The sequence below is a fragment of the Ictidomys tridecemlineatus genome, chromosome 5, assembly GCF_052094955.1.
Source record: "Ictidomys tridecemlineatus isolate mIctTri1 chromosome 5, mIctTri1.hap1, whole genome shotgun sequence".
NCBI lineage: Eukaryota > Metazoa > Chordata > Mammalia > Rodentia > Sciuridae > Ictidomys > Ictidomys tridecemlineatus.
The window spans coordinates 42,854,670-42,869,669 of record NC_135481.1 but is presented as its reverse complement, the minus strand read 5'-3'; the positions used below and the strand labels follow the sequence as shown (position 1 = coordinate 42,869,669).

At 34.4% G+C, this 15,000-nt stretch overlaps 1 protein-coding gene across 9 annotated transcripts in view; it reads left to right on the top strand.

Annotated features, from left to right (window-relative positions):
• Positions 1-15,000, top strand: part of Cdin1 (CDAN1 interacting nuclease 1) — a 254,240-nt gene that overhangs the window by 71,577 nt on the left and 167,663 nt on the right. Inside the window, exons 1-2 of one of the 9 annotated variants that reach the window (XM_040274171.2) lie at positions 2,535-3,736; positions 4,573-4,614. The exons of 7 other annotated variants lie outside the window; for them this stretch is intronic. The gene's annotated coding sequence lies outside the window, so the exon portion shown is untranslated. Of the gene's footprint in view, positions 1-2,534; positions 3,737-4,572; positions 4,615-15,000 lie in introns of those variants that run through there. One more of the 9 variants, XM_021725658.3, reaches the window with a different exon arrangement.

Sequence of the window (15,000 nt, the reverse complement as noted above, 5' to 3'; positions counted from 1 at the left end):
TTTTTCCTTTTAAAATTAGAAATCAGGCCAAAAAATTCTATTCCTTTGGGAGGGAAGAGCACTATGTATGTACTATTACTTTCACAAGATCAATGCTTATTTTTAAATTGTTTTTTCTTCTATAAAAAGGTGTAGCTAATAGCATGGGACTTAAGCCATGTGATTTCAGTGACATATACTTTTAATATCCACATTTAAAGTGTACTGTTGACATTTTATAGGATAATTCTTAGCGTAGGATATGTGTGTTATGCTCACTATCTGAAGAGTTAAAAAGAAGCCCAAGTGCCACTTGTGATTGTAAACAATTTTCTTGTACTGATTTGGTTATTGCCCATAATTAAATAATGTTTTACAGTCCTTAAGATTACTATTACACAGTACTGTTCTTAGCCTCACAATAAAACTAACATACTGATAGGATAGATATTACTTTGATTTGTGCTATATAGTTACTAAGTTTTGGAAAAGATATAAGAAACTTGACTGTGGTCCTATAATTATGACTATGGAAAGCTGGCCTTAGAACTCAGTTGAGCTGTTACTACATGATGCTGGCTCTACAATCTTAGTTCTATTCAATTGTGTAGTTATTTTTCTTTCTCCCCAATAAGATAGTTTAGGGAAATTACACACATTGTGACATTTTCTTTTCCTCGTGTATTCTGAAGTTGGGTTGTTATGGAGGAGAATAACTAGCATATCTATGCTTCTCTGTGGTGTCAAAATAGCCCATTGAGGTCAGTGGAGAATCTGAAGCCAATGTACACGTTAGGAAGTTGAGACTAAGAAGTTGTAAATGTAATGACAGTAAAGGACTTGGTGGTGAGTAGCTATGCTGGATATCAAATTCAAGACTTTTAGTTCCTTGTCAACAACTGTTTATTGCATTGTGGTAAATAAAGTAGCAGTTAAAATAATTGTTGGAGGAATGCCTTCAGAATAGGATTGCAGGTTTTCCTGTCACATTACAGATCTGGGCAAAAATGAGGGATGAAGAGCTCTTTATTTACCATGCTGTCAATCTGAGTGAGCCCTCTCTACCCTGCCCAGGAAGTCTTCCTAGTGTAGGATATTATCAACAGCATTTTGATTAATAATGAATAATAGGTATATTTCACTGAGGTCTGTTGTCTTTTAAGTGAGTCTTATTTTTTCAACATTTCCTTTAAGTATCAAAATATATTTTTACTTCTGTTTTATATCATGTTTTTTAGATACACCAAGGCAGAGTATAATTGAAAAGTGATGACCAGTTACAGATTGAGTTGCTAAAGAAGCCTGAATTTTAATTTCATTTTATAATCTCTCCTACTGGGGTCTTACCTTTCCATCTTGACTTTTGCATGATGCTAGAATTTTTTTTTTTTATTGTTCAGTGCTCTCCAATCTCAGCCATAGGCCCTGCTCCCTGATAAACATGTGAGTGAATGAGTAAGTGAGTTTCACACCAAGAACTGTTACTTTCTATTAAAAGTCATATTATAGAAGACTATTAGTGAAGATTTTCCTTTGAATAGACTTGGACATGGAAATATCTTTCTTATTATTTTAACTGCACATATTTATAGGGTATGGTGTGATAATTTGATACAATGTGTATGGTGATCACAGTGTGTGATGATCAAATCAGGAGAGTTAGCATTTTCATCTCCTTAAACATCTCAAAAATTTTTTGATTAACATGATAATCATACATATTTATGAGATACAGTGGGATATTTTAATACATCTATGCAGTGTGTGCTGATCAAATCAGGATGTTTGCAACTCCTTGTTATTGCTTTGTGTTTGAAGCCTTCAAGCTTTTCTTTTCTAGTTATTTCTAAAGTATGTAATAGGTTATTGTGAACTCTAGTCACCCACTGAGCCATTGAAATCAAACTAGAACACTGGAACTTATTACTCCTGTCTAACCTTGTCTTGGTACCCTTTATCTAGCCTCTCTCCTCCCTCCCTTCCCTCCCCTTTTCACCCTCTAATAATAACTATTTTTATATTCAGATAAACTTTTTTTTTAGTATTCACATATGAGAGAGAACATGCAGTATTTGTCTTTCTGTGTATGATTTATTTTTTTAGCATAAAAGTCCTCTAGTTCCACTCATTTTGTTACAAATAATAGGATATTATTTTTATGGCTGAGTAATGTTCCATTTTGTATATATACCATATTTTCTTTAGCCATTCATCTGTTGACGGGTGTCTAGGTTGAGTATATATCTTAGCTCTTGTGAATGATACAGCAGTAAACGTGGATGTGCAAATGTCCCTTTAATATGCCAGTGACTTTGGAAGTATTGTTGAAAGGGAGAAGAATCATAAGTAAATTTATAAAGTAAGCACTGTTTTTAACAGGAGGGCTGGCATTATAATAAAATTGTAAGTTAAGCATGTTGGCTATTCCTCAGTCTGAATACAAGTGATTTAAATTTCTGAAGACTCACTTGAAAAAGATATCAATTCTTATTGTAAATTGCTGATTATATTTCCTGAAGATTTTATACAGCTTTTTTTTCATATAGCAGAATATTCTGCCTGGCTTCAGAAAAACCATAGTTAACAGTCATATCATTTAAAGATGAACAATGTAATTGAGTATAATTCTCATTGAAGATGAAATGTTTTGTAGAGTTCCTCTATGTTTTCTTGATGGGATATGCTCTTCTAGTAAAATATATAATTCCCACCCTCTATCCAAATGGAATTATGTTTTTCCCAAGGGATAACTTTTTATTTTTTTTTGTACCAGGGATTGAATTCAGGGGCACTCCACTACTGAGCCATATCAAAGCACTATTTTCTATTTTATTTAGAGACAAGTATGGGATCATATACCTGTCTTGTGTATTACCCCAAGACCCTGGTATCACTAGCTTTCCATTCTTCTTTTTGTTTTGTGTGTGTGTGTGTTTGTTTGTTTGTTTGTACCAGGGAGCTCTGGGGCATTCAACCACTGAGCCACATCCCCATCCCTGTTTTGTATTTTATTTAGAGACAGTGTCTCACTGAGTTGCTTAACGCCTCACCCGTTGCTGAGGCTGAATTTGAACTCACGATCCTCCTGTTTCAGCCTCCTGAACCTCTGGGACTATAGGCGTGCGCCACCATGCCCAGCCCCAAGGGATAATTTTTTATCTTGCTTTTTGAATGAACTTAATTTCAGTTTTCAAATAAACTGTTTTAGAGTTTTGGACATTGTGGTTAGCCATCAGTACACAGTGCAATCACCTTTAAAACTGAGTTTAATAGGACAAAGTGTGAGAAGCATCTAGTAGGTATTTGACTCTGATTAGATTTTAAGTGTTTCCTTACTAACAATACTGAAATATTGATTCCTTTAGAATTAATATTCCTCATTCTGCAGTTTGTTGAGAGCTTTTTGAATGCTGACTGTGTTCTGGGTACTATGGTAGATACTATAGTAGATGGAAATCACACCACTCCCCTGCTGCCAAGCACTGCATTTGACCTATTGGTCCCTTCTGAGAAGCAGTAGCAGAGGGCAAAGTGGTGAAGTGACGGCCCTGGGTGGATTGGAGTGCAGTCAGCACTGGCCTGATGGAGTGGCCAACAGTGCAGTGAGCCAAGGCACACTGACCTGTCATCCTGCCACAGCAGGACCAGACCCAATGCAAACACCTGGTCCATGCAGAGCTGCACTTCCAGATCCCCCATCGAATATGTGTGACTCATTGACATCAGCCTCTGGTTTCCCGAGAAGTGGGGAGAAAATGTAAGTAAAGCAAACTTGAATGTGGTTCAGAACTAACCAATAGTGTTATTACTTTTCCAAACTCTAATTAGCATAAGTTTGGATTAATAGCTTGACTCGAGCTATGTAAACCCCTAGACTAGCACACTTAGACTGGCAACTCCTATTGAGTCCCCTCTTGCCCTGTGGGAGTTCTGTTTCTACGCACCTTGCATAAACCGTATTCTTACACTCATTCTTCCTGGTCAAGAACACAGAAGAAATTGATGGTGAGCTGGTTGTGGGGGGGGGTTCTGCTGTAACATAGGAGGGCATAGCCCACCATTAAGAGCTACAACACTTATGCAGACCCCTCTTGCCAGCAGAAGCAGTGAGTCAAGTTTCTAAAACTCCAGTTTCAGAAAGAGGAATAAAACCCATCAAAGAACTCACTGTTTAGTGGTATAGTTGAAGTACATACACGATTATTATGATTCTATCTTTGCTTTTAGAGGTAAAGACACTTTGGAGGAGTCAAAGGATTGATATATTCTGGTTTGTAGAATTAGTGGAGGTTCCATAGATCAAATATGGCTCCATTTCAGATAGAAAACTGTTTGAATACAGGAAGGAAAATGGAAAAGTTTACTGTCTACTTAGGAACAGTTCAGAGTCACTCATTTTAAAAACGTTTATTACAGTCATAATAGAATATTAACATTGGAAGGTTCTGTAAGAGTTATATGAGAAAAAATACTGAATTCTAGACATAGGGGTTTAAATTTAAAGTAGCAGACAGTATGTGCATTGATGGTTCTGAATGACATGATCATTCATGTGATATGATTATAACTTTCATTTCTTTCTTTCTTTCACAGCATTCTTCAACAACTGATGTTAAAGATAGCATTTGCCCAAAGGTGACTAGAATTTTGTGTGATCCTTAACATCTTCTTTCCTTTCTTCCACTCAAGAAAGTTATGGAAATATAAGTAAAGGAGAGTAATATTTTAGAAATTATTTAATCAACTTTTTTTTTTTTTTTTTTTTTTTGTATCAGGGATCGAACCCAGTGGTTTATTTGAGACAGGGTGTCACTAAATTACTGAGACTGGCTTTGAATTTGTGATCCTCCTGCCTCAGACTCCTGAGCTGTTGGGATTACAGATGATCCAGCCAACTTTCCCTACTTTTTAAAAACGCACTTAAAATGTATAAATATGGGGGGCTGGGGTTGGCTTAGTGGAAGAGAGCTCATCTAGCATGCATGGGGCATTGGGTTTGATCCTCAGCACCACATAAAAGTAAAATAAAGATGTTGTGTCTACCACCTACAACCTAAAAATAAATATTAAAAAAATCTATAAATTTACTTCGTACTATTTATAATTACATTGTGGCATATTTTGTAATTAATCATGACACAGAATTATGTGTTGTTGACTGAAGATAAGAGCCAAGGCTAAAGCAGATTTGGCAACACTGTAGAATGGGGAGATATTGGGTGGTGTGAGAAAGAACAATTAATAAGCTGTTTCATTATCCTTAGAAAACTTCACGTCTGAACTAGGGTTCATAACGGAAGGGACAGAAGAAATGATGTCCTGAGAATTTAGCAATTAATAAGATACTGTCATTGATAAAGTAAAGAGAACCCACGATAAATCTGAGATTTTAAACTGGAGTGTCTCACACAGAGGAATAGGAGTGGCTATGAATGGGGATGGAAAAATATTAAATTTAGCTTAGCCTCTTAAATTGAGGTCCCAAAGGACATCTTATAAGTTGCTTCCATAAAGTTGGAATATGGGGGTTCTGAGAAAGATTTAGATTTGTGGATCACCTACAAATGGAATTCTCTTTCCTAAACACTTCAGATAGAAGGAGGCACTTTCCATTGTACATGTGAGCCTTCAATTGATTCTTAATTATTCAAGTGATTAATCATAAGATTATTAATGATTGAATTTCCATTTGTGTGATACCTTAAATTCTTGAGCCTCCTAAATGGTAGGAAAGTGACTGTAAGGAATTAATACCTGGTCCAGGAGTAAATCCATCATTGACAGAAAGTGAATGCATGGAACTTATCTAGAGTCCCTCATTTTAGAGGGGAATGCTTCAACACTTAGCAGATCTTCTCTCTCTCTCTCTCTCTCTCTCTCTCTCTCTCTCTCTCTCTCTCTCTCTTATATTATATGTTTATTAAATTAGGAATATTGTTTCTTGTACATGCTATGTGAATGCTTTTTGAACACTTATGTAATTTAAAACATTAAGAAACATTTTAATTACAAGATATTTAAATCTTCTCTATGATGTTATATTTTCCATTTCTTGAAAGATCTATTGTGTCCTACTCTATCCTTTGAATCTTACCAGACATTTCAGGTGAAAACCCAGGAGTAGGAATTTGAACTTATTTTGAATTGTCAGCTTTTGTTGGTAAAAATTATATCTGTGGTAAGGCATTTCCTTGTATCTATTTATAGTCTTGATTTTTACAGCTGACGCAAAGAAAATGATTTATTTTCACTAGTTTGAAAGGAAGTATAGAAGCACATTCATTGTATGATAAATATTAATGATACAGATTTTGTCATTCAAGAAACTCAGAATTGGAAATTAGATTTCAACTTTTGTCTTATATAGTTTAGTTGGTAGCGTTTAGTGAACTCTTTATTATCTATCATCATAGGTACAAAAAGAGGATGTTTACTAGAAATTCAAAAATATTCTACCTTGACTATTAATGTACTGAACTACTTATATACCATGCTAATTATATAAAACTTTAACTGATTCATATTTCTTTTTTCTTATATTTTTCTTAACAGCTGTGAGGAAATTTTTAATACATAAAAAGCAAACTGATCAGAGAATAGGTTTTTAAATGGTTAGAAGATGAGGTAAAAGGATAGATAGTTGGGGAAGGACCAAGGAGACTATAGGTTTGATCCACAACCTCAAGAGACTTGAAGAATCAAGATTGAATTTATGTTGCTCAATCTGGACAGAAATGTTCACCTAATTCTATTAGAGCTTTTGTCCCAAGAATGACATACAAGTAAAAAATAGTTTATATGTGTATGGTGCTTATGTATGCTAAATTTCAGGTATAGTCCTGATTTCCTGTAATTTTTTTTTCTGTTGGGAAAGTGATTTGAAAATTTTACAATAAATTCAGGTGCAGTGGCACAGGCCTTACATCCCAGCAAATCAGTCTGTGGCACAAGGATCACAAGTTTGAAGCCAGTCTCAGCAACTTAGTAGGTCAACCACAAACAACTTAACAAAATTCTGTCTCACAAAAAGATCAAAAAAGGAACTGAGATTGTAGTTTATTGTAGAGTGCCCCTGACTTCTATCCCCAGTATCAAAAACAAAATAAATTTAGAATAAAGTGAAATTTTCTTAAACCTTTTAAAATATTTTTACTTATAAATAGATTGATAAAATAAGACAAACCCTTTAGTAGTTAATTTTTTAAACTTTTTGGTTCTGTATGGGATATTGATTATCTACATGTTTTATCATTTCAGAACATTTATTATAGCAATGTTTTTGTTTTTTTCCTCTAGAAACTAATTCACCTAATAGAGGTACTTTATGTTTATCTTAAGAGAAACAGTTACTTTGGATGCCAGAATAAGTAGTATCTTTCCTCCTTTTAATTAAAGATCTGGTCTTATTTTATCTTTTTTTTTCCCCCTAAATCAGGTGAAATGATTAGGGGACAGAAATTGTGCCTGAGCCTATCAAAGCCCTAAGTCTTTTTTCCTATTTTGTAATTGTGAAGTAGAATATGGAAATTATGGAATGGAAAATCAAGTGACCACATCCTGTTGACAGGCTCTCTGTGGTTGTTACCATCTGTAGTCTGTTTGTCTTTTTCTGCATCTCATCCCTGCTAACATTTGCCCATCCACCCAATAGAGACTGCAAAGTTATAAGGACAGTTTCCTTATTATTTTGAGCCTCTTGTGTTGATCTGTGTTGAATACTGTGCTGTTTGTTACCTACCACCACCACCACCACCAATTTGGTGTTAAACTTTAGACCCCAGTTTTGACTTCTGTATTTAGATTTTTCAGCCTAATCCATTTTCTCTATAAAGTACTTCTGAAGTTCAGATTCTTCTTCTGTGATGAGGTTGCTCCATACTCCCCTATTCATGAGCATCTCATCTTGGCTCTTATTGTGTTTCTTCTACTTCATCCCCTGGCTTTGATTGCCTTTCAGGTTTTTTTAAATTGATTTTAAAAAATGACAGCAAAATGCATTATAATTTTAATTATACATATATACCACAATTTTTCATATCTCTGTATATAAAGTATGTTGACACCTAATTCGTGTCTTTGTACATGTACTTTGGATAATGATGTCTATCACATTCCACCATCTTTGCTAACCCTCTGCCCCCTTCCTTTCCCTCCCACCCATCTTCCCTACCTAGAGTTTATCTATTCCTCCCATGCTTCCCATCTCTACCCCACTATGAGTCAGCCTCTTTATATCAGAGAAAATATTTGGCATTTGTTTTTCGGGGATTGGCTAACTTTACTTAGCATTATCTTCTCCAACACCATCCATTTACCTGCCAATGCCATGATTTTATTCTCTTTTATTGCTGAGTAAAATTCCATTGTGTATATATGCCACATTTTTAATCCATGTATCCACTCAAGGGCATCTAGGTTGGTTGCACAGTTTAGCTATTATGAATTGTGCTGCTGTAAACATTGATGTGGCTGTGTCCCTGTAGTATGCCAATTTTAAGTCCTTTGGGTATAGTCCAAGGAGGCGGATAGCTGGGTCAAATGGTGGTTCCATTCCCCATATTTCCAAGGAATCTCCATATTTCTTTCCGTATTGGCTGTACCAATCTGCAGTCCCACCAGCAATGTATAGGTGTAGCTTTTTCCCCAAATCCTTGCCAACACTTATTGTTGTTTGTCTTCATAATAGCTGCCATTCTTACTGAAGTGAATGATATCTTAGAGTAGTTTTGATTTGCATTTTTCTCTGATTGCTAGAGATGATGAGCATTCATACAGATTTAATGTAATTCTGATCAAAATCCCAATGGCATTCCTCATAGAAATAGAAAAAACAATTATGAAATTCATCTGGAAAAATAAGAGACCCAGAATAGCTAAAGCAATCCTTAGCAGGAAGAGTGAAGCAGGTGGCATCACTATACCAGACCTTAAACTATACTACAGAGCAGTAATAACAAAAACAGCATGGCATTGGCACCAAAACCGACCGATAGACTAATGGAACAGAATAGAGGACACAGAGACTAACCCACACAATTACAATTATATTAGACAAAGGTGCCAAAAACATGCACTGGAGAAAAGATAACATCTTTAACAAATGGTGTGGGAAAACTGGAAATCCATATGCAACAAAATGAAATTAAACCCCTATCTCTCACCACACACAAAACTTAACTCAAAATGGATCAAGGACCTAGGAATTAAACCAGAGATTCTGCATCTAATAGAAGAAAAAGTAGGCCCTAATCTTCATCATGTGGGATTAGGCCCCAACTTCCTTAATAAATTAGACTCCTGTGGTGCAAGAATTAAAACCAAGAATCAATAAATGGGATGGACTTAAACTAAAAAGTTTCTTCTGTGATGTGAACAGAGAGGCTACATCCTGGGAGCAAATTTTTACCCCTCACACATGAGATAGAGCACTAATCTCTAGGGTATATAAAAAACTCAAAAAGCTAAGCACCAAAAAAACAAATAACCCAATCAGCAAATGGGCCAAAGATCTGAACAGACACTTCTCAGAAAAGGATATATAATCAATCAACAAATATATGAAAAAATACCTTTTAGTTTTGATGCTTTCTCATATCTTTATTTGGTTATTAGCTGCTTAAAGCAATTCAAATAGACAATAATCATATCTGAAACTTATGTAGTACATATTATATGCCAAGTACCTTCTAAGTGCTTTAACTTTGTGACAATGAAATAATTGTCAGAACAACTTTATGAGGCAAGTATAAGTATTAACCCCATTTACAGATGAGGCAACCAAGGCATCGAGAACTTAAGTGATTTGTCCCAAGTCACATGAAAAGTAGTGACAATATGATTACAAAGGCCATACTCAACAGTTATGCTGAACTGCCTCCCTATGGGAAGAAAATGTACTTTGTAACACAATTTTATGTTGTGAAACATGGTTAAATAGTTTTCATGAGTCAGAAAACTTGTAAGTTGATATTGTAGTTAATAGGCATTATTGCCTGGATACAAACTCATCAGATTTTCCAATACTCCCCAAAAGTGGTCTTACTTTTTGTAACTCTCCATCAGACTTTTAATTGCTTATGTAATTCATTTACTTATGTCATCTAGAACTATATGTCTTTATAAAAAGGAGTCTTAACATATAACTGCTTAACCTTTACTTCTTAATGATGAGCTTTTAAATTGTTATTGTGCTGACATAATTAGGTGTAACGCCTAAAATGCTTTGTGTGTATAGCTATAAAAAGAAAGTAATGTGATCTAGGACTGACAGTAAAGCTGTATCTAGGAAAAAAATCCTATGGAAGGTTGAAATTGAATGTGGTAACTGCAATTATCTAAAAGGAAGTCTATTACCTTATGATAAAACTGTCAAAATAATGATTGGGTACTCCCACAAATTGTACAGAGAATCAATAAAACCAATATTACGTCACGGTTTGAGAATTTAGGAATTCCATTTTCTCCTAATTCATGAGAGGATGCTAATATATTTTAAGAATGAGATAATTGCAAGTTTTTTTCCCCTATTTCATCTTGTAACTTAGAGTAAATATTTTTGCTTGAAAATCTTGATAAACAACATTCTTAGAAAATATGAATAGTATTTATTCATTAGCTAGTTAAAAATATGAAGTCTTTTGCTTTGTAAGAACATAACATACAACATTTTGAATAAATAATAGACAGTTTTTTCTGTAGGTAGTTTCTGCTTCTTTTAGGGTCCATGTTTTGACCTTTTAAATCATAGTTGATCTGTGCTATCATTGTACACAAGCTAACAAAAGCTGGAACTTAAACTTGGATCATCTAAGCCTACATGCTCCCCTGTTTACTCTTGTTATATTTATATGCCTAACTGCACAAATGAACATTTTTATTTGGAGATTACCAAACTTAATTCTTGCTAAAGATGGTTAGATGGTTATTGCATATCAGTGAATTTTTAATTAATTTATTTGTTTTATAATGCAGAGGATCAAATCCAGTGCTTCATGAACCCTAGGCAAGTCTTATACTACTGACCTACATTCCCAAACCGTGTTTTATCTTCTTTACTAAGCCATCTAACCTCTAATTTGTCATTTTGATATTTCAGTCTAAGACATTTTATGTAACAAATACAGAACTAAATTTTGGTGGTATTAATGTTTTTTGTCTTGGTTAATTGCTGGATCCTACATCTGTGATTTTTGACTTGAAGTAAATATTTTGGTGAAAATATACCTACCATTTACTTGTGACTTAGAGATTGAGGGAATTTTTTAGATAACACATAAAACATACAAATAGAGCTAAATGGTTTTAGAAAAGTTTTGATATACTTTATCTTTGACATAATTAAGGTAAATTTTGATATCTCTTTGACATAATTAAGGTAAATTTTATGGCAGGTTCCTAAATGATAAACTGAAGCTGAGGTGAGTGGCCAGCCTTGTCATACAGGTAGATGGGGCAAGAGCTAGGACAGAAACTCAGATCACCCAAGCCTGCATGCTCCCTTGCTTACCCTTGTTACATGTGTGAATTCACTTATCCACAAACAAAAGCAGTAAGCAAGTTAAAAAAATGTAGGTTTTCTGATTTCAAAGTATTTCCATTATTTAATGAATATAAATTTAAAGCATTGTTTTAAAGTTAAGTGCTTAGTTTTGCTTAGTGTCCTCAAAGTTTTTCTCCTTTTGACTCAAATCTTATCTATTACAATTTGTGCATATTTCCACTTGTTGGAATTGAAATCTTGGTTTGCTGTCACCTTTGGGGAGTCATAGTTTGTTCTTCTTTAAAATCAGGTAACATCTGCCTTTCAGTGTTATACAGACTAAAGATGATTTTGTAAATCGCATAGTGTGGGGCTTAGCACATAGTGGGTACTCAAACAATAGTGATTTTGTAGTGGTAGGCAGTGATATTCTAATAAGTAGTTACTGGAAGTGTGAGAAGGAGTTAATTTGCCCTTCATCTTCTTAGGTTATCTTGAAATTTGAATTCTTTGGTAATTTTGGAGATCTTTTTCAAAAACTTCAAAACCTAATACCTTTTATGATGCTCCTCATATTGGGAAGAAGAAAGGCTGGTCTCAATATCCTAATTTTCTTCCTAATTTATTTTCTTTTATAAAACAAAACAGTGTGTGTTTAGGTCTGCCTGTATGTGTAATATGTGAGTTTCCTTTCTTCTCCTTGTACGATTAGTTATAATTTCATCTTATAATTCAGGAATTCTTATAACCAACACTTTGTCAAAAGCGGAAGTTGATGAAAGCAACAAGTTGTGATGAAAAAGTTAAATTTTTCATTAGGTCTTTTCTGGAGTTAGCAAGTTTACTGAAAAGCTTTTCCTTTTTAAATAATTTTTTTAGTTTGAAATAATTCTGGATTTATAGAAAAATTTCAAGGATAGCACAGAGAGTTCTTCCTATATCCATCATTAGTATTTGTTATCTTTAATATTATCATCCTGCATTGCTGAAACCCACCCACATTGGTACATTATTATTAGCTAAACTCCAGACATCACTTAAATGTCACCAGTTTTTCCATTAGAAGCCTTTTTCTGTTCTGATATTCAGTCAAGGATCCCACATTGACTTAGTTGTTATGTTTCCTAAGAGAGTCTCCTCTGGTATCCAGCACTTACTCAGTCTTCCCTTGGTTTTTGATGATCATGATGTTTTCCAGGAGCATTAAGGTATTCTGGATAATGTCTTCCATTTGATTTTGTTTAATGTTTTTCTCATGATTACTCTGAAGTTATAGTTTGGGGAAGAATATCATAGAGATGAGATTTCCCTATTTTCAGATCACATCAAGGGGTACATGATAGCAACATGACTCATCACTGGTTGTTTTTAAACTCATTTCTTGGCCAGGGTAGTGTTTGCCAGATTTCTCCACTGCAAAGTAGCTATTTTGTTTTCCTTTTCATGCAGTATTCTTTGGAAACAAATTGCAAAATTGAGTTTACCCTCCAATTGAGAAGGGCAAATAAATTTACCTCCCAGAGGGAGGAGCCTCAAGATTCATTGTTTGGCTTTCTTTTGTAAGGAAGTTTTTTCTCTTTTCCCTTTTTGTTTACTTATCATTCATACCTATGAGCTTATAGATATTTATTTTGTAACTTGGGTTCTTTTCCCAGTGGATAACTTTTATTTAGATTTAGGAGTTAAATTTGTGCCACACATTCTTTCTTTTACTTCCACACTCCCTGTTTCCTCTCTCTGTTACCATAAACTGAGGAAACATGAATCTTTTTCTGTAATTCATTTCAGTGATGAAGCTATTTAATGATAATCTCCTGTAAAGTTCTTCTGCAGAAAGTCTGATAAACTAAACTTTGGCTACATACTCTTCCCCATATATAGTCCTATCAATGCTACAATAAGTATCAAAAGTACCTGGACGTAGTGGTACACACCTGTAATCCCAGCAACTTGCGAGGCTGAGACAGGAGGATCTCAAGTTTAAGACCAGCTTCAGCAACTTAGTGAGACCCTGTCTCATAAAAAATTAAAAGGACCAGGAATGTGACTTCGTGGTAAAGTGCTCCTGGGTTAGATCCAAAAAAAAAAAAAAAACCAAATAACCACAGAGTAAATTTTCTCAGTCTGACCTAACTTTTTGACTATTACATTTGGTTTTGGTTTGTTTTTGCATATCGACTAGTTTTAATTATTTAGGCAATACTTTTTGATATGGAAAAATCAAAATAAAGGTCGATTCCTTAAAACCAGACTTGATTTGAGCTCTTTTTTATGTTTAAGTCACCACTCCTCCATGAATTTTTACAAAAGTAGGATACTTAGTGAATAACTTGGTCTCTAAGGAACTGGGTTGGCATAGTGTCCCGTGGCTTGTTTATTAAATTTATTTTTGAATTATTTCTTATTTCTATCTTAGTTTTCTGCATCTCCAATGTAGCTGTTACTGGACAGTTTTCAGACCATTGATGAACATTTGGTAAAGAATGAGATAGTATAGCTTTGAAAATATTCCTTTAAAAATATTTTTTGTGTTTGGTTGCTTCAGTGTAGACTTTCAACATTTTTATTTATGTGGAGAAAAATGCTAAATAAGAAAGAAAAGAGTATGTTGTGTTTAATAGCCTGTTACTTGTAAAGAACAGTGAGGTTGGGATTTGAGACGAAACTTAATCTTATCACTTAGTGGAACCTGATACAATTTCTCTGTTTTTATTCTCTATTATTGTACCTGAAATGAGCAAAAATGAAAAGTCCTTGAATTATTTGTGAAATGTGAAAATGGGACCATTAATGAATGGCCTTTAATTTGACATGTGAAGCAATAGATTGTTGATCCAGGGAAGAGAAAGCTGTGCTCCTTGGGCTGAGGGAGGTAGGCTACAACAGTCATGAGGCCATTCGCCTATTGCATGTTAAATGAACACTGGCATTGGCATGTTCTTTGTCTGGGCCTGCTTACCTGACATTTTATTTGAAAGGTTGAAAATCGTATCTTTAGCAGAAGTATGAGAGGTAAAAGGCCTGGGGAAAATGAGTTTGACAATTGGGTGACTGTTTTTTAAATTCTCTGTCTAATTAGACTTCTAAGACATTGTGTCTTTCTTTCTTTTGTGGAAAGCTGGGTCTTCTGGCTAACTCTCAGGTTATCTGCCCTCAAAAGGCTTATGTTGTCATGGGAGAAATGAGATCCTCACAGACCTGTGTTAGAGTTAGGTCAAAATTGTTATCAATGAACATATTAACCAGTCTTCCTTGAGCAGACCAGGTTTTCAGTTTGGTAGTGAAGAGTGAGTAGACTTGTCAAAGATTGTAAAAGATTATATTGTTAATGTTGATGGCTTTTTTGAAATTGTACTAGGTATATTATACAACTGTAAAAATTGAGTTTAGTGTTTAGTGCAATAATATAAGCAACATGAATCACATTTGGGCCTAAAAGAACTTTAGATTATACCAAATTTGGCTTCTCCTAAGGGATAATCATGTAAATTATTTTCATTGTTATTTTATAAACTTTGATGTTTTTAAATTTGTTTGATATT